The sequence below is a fragment of the Macaca thibetana genome, chromosome 7, assembly GCF_024542745.1.
Source record: "Macaca thibetana thibetana isolate TM-01 chromosome 7, ASM2454274v1, whole genome shotgun sequence".
Classification (NCBI taxonomy): domain Eukaryota; kingdom Metazoa; phylum Chordata; class Mammalia; order Primates; family Cercopithecidae; genus Macaca; species Macaca thibetana.
Window position 1 is genome coordinate 10,835,197 of NC_065584.1, and position 5,188 is coordinate 10,840,384.

The 5,188-nt window shown below is 45.6% G+C and overlaps 1 pseudogene across 1 annotated transcript; it reads left to right on the forward strand.

The window, feature by feature from the left end:
- Positions 1 to 2,560: 2,560 nt before the first annotated feature.
- Positions 2,561 to 3,127, forward strand: LOC126959697 (ubiquitin-fold modifier-conjugating enzyme 1-like; annotated as a pseudogene). The gene has a single exon (XR_007727598.1). The product of XR_007727598.1 is annotated as a ubiquitin-fold modifier-conjugating enzyme 1-like (transcript).
- The last annotated feature ends 2,061 nt before the right edge of the window (positions 3,128 to 5,188 follow it).

Consider the following 5,188-nt stretch of genomic DNA (forward strand, 5'->3'; position numbering starts at 1 on the left):
CCAGGAAGGCAGGAACCCACTCCAGTGAAGAGCTCAGTGTCTGAGATACAGCATCGATCCACAATGCTTCAGTGTGGTCACTGAACGAATGGCCTCTGCCAACATTTTGATATATTTCTTTCCAGTCTTTTTTCTACGTATATTGCATATTTTTACAATTGCAATTGTTCTATGAACGTGTGTTTTTGCCCTACATTCCTCACTTAGTATTTTATTCTGAATGATTTCTAAAATCATTAAATAGTCTCCGGAACTTTATTTTAATGGCAGACTAATAGTTCATACTATAGATATTTCTTTGTTAGGTTACATTCTCTTTTTTTCCTCTTTTTCTGTTATAAATAATTCAGTAATGAACATCTTGGTGCGTAAATCTTTATCCACGTTTCCAATTATTTTCTTGGGATCAATTCTTAGGAGGGATATTATAGAAACAAACCATGTCATCATTTTTAAGATTCAGGTTAATGATCAGTGCATGCATTCACATCACCTCTGTTTTCAAGAAGGGAACCTCGGGGACATAGGACTGCAGTGTACACAGTTGCATGGTGAAGCTGATCCACTGGGTTTTCGTTTAAGCAGAGAACACTGGCTGGGTGATAGGAGACCTGAACTCTGGTCTGAGATTTGCCATTTCCTGGTCACATTGAACTGGATGTCCTCATATTTAAAACAGAAGGGCCAGATGATAACATTAAGCTCTCTTCTATCAAGAAAATTCTAGTGGCTGGGCAAGGTGGCTCATGCCTGTAATCCCAGCACTTTGGGAGGCTGTGGCAGGAGGATCACTTGAAGCCAAGAGTTTGAGACCAGGCTGAGCAACATCGTGAGACCTGTCTCTACCAACAACAACAACAACAACAACAAATTAAATTAGCCATGCGTGGTGGTATAAGCCTGTAGTCCCAGCTACTTGGGAGCCTGAGATAGGACGATCTCTTGAGTGTGGGAGGTTGAAGCTGCAGTGAGCAACGATCATGCCACCGCACTTCAGCCTGGGTGACAGAGTGAGACCCTGTCTTCAAAAAATGTAAACAAGAAAGAAAGAAAATTATAGCAACTCCTCTTGGAGACCATTATTAAAGGGGAAAAGCCAATGAAAATTAGGAGCAATTCATGCCAGATAATCAAATGTTGATCTTAAAAGTCCAAGCCATGAGGTTTGATAAATTAAACCATGGTAAAAAGCATTTAGCCACTCTCCTCTCTGTACACACACAGCATCTGTTGTACCTGTATGTTTGTTGAACAATGATTCTAACAATTTAAAGAATGTGCAAAGCCTTCCTCTCAGTCAATGGACTAAATGAAGTACAGTTGACCCTTGAATAACATGTGGGTTCGGGGCGCTGACCCCGCCCCCCATGCACAGTCAACAATCTGTGTATAACTTTTGACTCCCCCAAAACGTAACTACTAATAGCCTACTCTTGACTGGAAGCTTTACTGATAATATAAACAGTCAATTAACATATGTTTCGTATGTTATCTGTTGTATCATAAGCTGTATTCTTACAATAAAGTAAGCTAGAGAAAAGAAAGTTATTAAGAAAATCACAAGGAAGAGAAAATCTATGTATTATTCATTAAGTGGAATTGAATCATCACAGAGGGCTTCCAGCCTTGCTCTTTCAGTTGAGTAGGCTGAGGAGGAGGAAGGGTGGTCTTGCTGTCTCAGGGGTGGCAGAGGTGGGAGAAAATCCATAGAGAAGTGAACCTGTGCAGTTCAAACCCGTTTTGTCTAAGGGTCAACTGTAGTTGGCCTGACTAACCAGATGCAGCAAATTCCACATATGAAGAATGAGAAGAAACAAAAGGTGGGCCGGGCGCGGTGGCTCATGCCTGTAATCCCAGCACTTTGGGAGGCTGAAGCGGGTGCATCACTTGAGTCCAAGAGTTCAAAACCACCCTGGGCAACATAGTGAGACCTCATCTCTACAAAAAATACAAAAATGAGCCAGGCATGATGGCGCGTACCTGTAATTCCACCTACTTGAGAGGCTAAAGCGGCAGGATCACTTGAACTAGGAGGCAGAGGTTGCAGTGAGCCAAGATCATACCACTGCACGCCAGCGAGACCCCGTCTCAGAAAAAAAGAAGAAATAAAAGGCGATTTGTAGAAACATGATTGATATTACCGTATTCCAATAATTGGAAAAGTGTAATCCATGTCTGACCACAACTCTATTAGCTAGTGCTCTTCCAACCTAGTTTGTGCCTCTAAGCAAAGTACCTGGGCCACTTTACAGCTCCCACTCCACAGTTATCCTGGAAATTAGACACTTGCTCATTCATTCTTTGATTCAGTCAGTCAGTTGGTCAGTCAACAAACATTTGCTGGAAAGCTGTGCCAGGCCCTTTGGAGGCCCCAGTGGGACGAGGCTGAATAGAACAGGGTCTCCCTGGCATAGTGAGGGAGCCCCAGAAATCCCAGCTCTGCCTCAAAGTGGCCATGTTATCTGAGAAAATGCACCTCTCCTTTCAGCCTCCTGTCCCTCATTGGTAAAGGGTGACCATTAATACTTCACTTGGTCTTGTTAAAAAGAATAAATCGAAGATGGCGGATGAGGCCACGCGACGTGTTGTGTCTGACATCCCGGTGGTGAAGACTAACGCCGGACCCCGAGATCGGGAGTTGTGGGTGCAGCGACTGAAGGAGGAATATCAGTCCCTTATCTGGTATGTGGAAAACAACAAGAATGCCGACAACGATTGGTTCCGACTGGAGTCCAACAAGGAAGGGACTCGGTGGTTTGGAAAATGCTGGTATATCCATGACCTCCTGAAATATTAGTTTGACATCGAGTTTGACATTCCTATCACATATCCTACTACTGCCCCCAGAAATTGCAGTTCCTGAGCTGGATGGAAAGACAGCAAAGATGTACAGGGGTGGCAAAATATGCCTGATGGATCATTTCAAACCTTTGTGGGCCAGGAATGTGCCCAAATTTGGACTAGCTCATCTCATGGCTCTGGGGCTGGGTCCTTGGCTGGCAGTAGAAATCCCTGATCTGATTCAGAAGGGCGTCATCCAACACAAAGAGAAATGCAACCAATGAAGAATCAAGCCACTGAGGCAGGGCAGAGGGCCCTTTGATAGGCTATGATACTGTTTTCCTGTGCATCAGCAGTCATTGCTGGGGTAGAAACAAACACACACCAACCAGTATTGCTACTTAGTTTCTAAGGCGGAAAGACTGGGCTTTGGACAATCTAGAGGTAATTTATATCCGCCCCCAGGTGGAGCAACATGCGATCCTGGAGGCATGGGGGTAACTGAAAGTGAGTACATAAAGTCTTTCTGGTTTCTGGAGATAACCCATCAATAAAAGCCGCTTCCTCTGGTAAAAAAATAAAAATTAAAAAAGATAAAAAAATAAATCCAGGTGTGTAATGTATGGCACAGAGCCTAGTACCAAGGAGACAGTAAATGTCAGGCCCTCCACCCTGACCTAGAAACACTCTCAGCTTGATGAGCAAGACAGAAATATAGAAGGTTATTTCAGTCTAACAGAGGTTTTCACAAAGTTCTGTGTAAGAGTAGAGAGAGAAACCGATCGCTCTGGTTTTCCTAGATGCAAGAAGGGGAATATGTTTGAAGTGTGCTGGGGAGAAAGGTGAAGGGTTTGCAAGCCCCCAGTGCTACCCTTCCGAGCCAAATGTTTAGAATCAGCCTGCAAGGATCCAGGCTGATGGGTGTTTATTTAGACACACACGCCAACAGCCTGTAATGTGCCCAGAAGAGGGAAGGGGGCCAGCGGGATGGATAGATTTTATGTGCAAGAAAGAATTGCGGCTGTGAAATGTGAAGTGAAAGATGCCTCGTTTTCGAATTAGGCTACGGGAAGAGAGGAAATGTATTTTTCCCAAAAGCTAGAGAATTGGGCCAAGTTGGGCTACAGAGAGGATTTCTGCATTTGGAAGACAATCTAATTTGGTGGGTTTGGGTTTTGGGGCAGGCAGCCTGGGTTTGTGTCTCAACTCTGCCATTTACTGAGCTCATGTGGCCAGGCAAGCTCTGTTTCCTAGAAAGTTCCATTCTATGCCAGGTAGGGATGAATCCAGGGCACAGGTCAGGGGGTTGGTGTGAGCATGGATGGGGTGCTGCTGGGAGGACACCTTACACGGTACCCAGCCATCAGCAATGTTACTGTTTATTATAACAATAATAAATGTTAGTTCTTGTTGTTATTATCAGGCAGGAGGCTGGTTGGGATGCTTCTAGCTAAATGTCCCTGTGTCCTCACCGTATACTCTTTCCACCACAGTTATGGAGGGTTGTGGGAGAGACTTTTAAAAACAGAGGAAAGGGACAGGAGTGCATTTTCATTTTCACCTTGGTGTGGATGAACCAGCAGCTACAGCTGGCTCCCCTGATCGGCCAGTAACCCACCCTTCTCATTGATCTATCGATCTCATTCCCAGGTGGAAGAGTGTCTTAGGATTCAGAGCCAACAAACATTTTCTCAGTAATCCTCTGTTCTAGGCCCTGCACTTCAGGCAGCACCTCCCCTCATTTGTTTTTTTGTTTTGTTTTGTTTGAGACAGAGTCTCCCTCTGTCGCCTAGGCTGCAGTGCGGTGGCATGATCTTGGCTCACTGCAACCTCCACCCCCCAGGTTCAAGCAATTCTCCTGCTTCAGCCTCCCGAGGAGCTGGGGCTACAGATGCCTGCCACCACAACCGGCTAATTTTTGTATTTTTAGTAGAGACGGGGTTTTGCCAAGTTGGCCAGGCTGCTCTTGAACTCCTGACCTCAGGTGACCTATCCGCCTCGGCCTCCCAGAGTGCTGGGATTACAGGTGTGAGCCATGGTGCCCGGCGGCCTCCCCTCGTTTAATCTCAGTTCTCTCATCCCTTTGATAGCAGCATGAATGCACAGTCTCAGAAAGCACAGAGAGGCCAGGTGACTTGTCCAAGGATACACAGCTTAGAGGTGGGAGAGCAGGCATTTGTAGCTAGAGTTGAATGACTACTGGTCTTTCATTACTTCATACCTGGAAGGACGTAGGTTCCCTTCAGGGATTGGGGTGCCCTAGGAAGACCCACACAGGGACCACAAACTCCCTCCTCACACAGACCTCCTGGCTACACTCAGAAAGGCATCTGTCCTGCAACTGGAGACCGGCTGCATTCCAGACCCAAGTTCCTGCCCTGCAGAAAGGGTGAACTTACTGTTAATT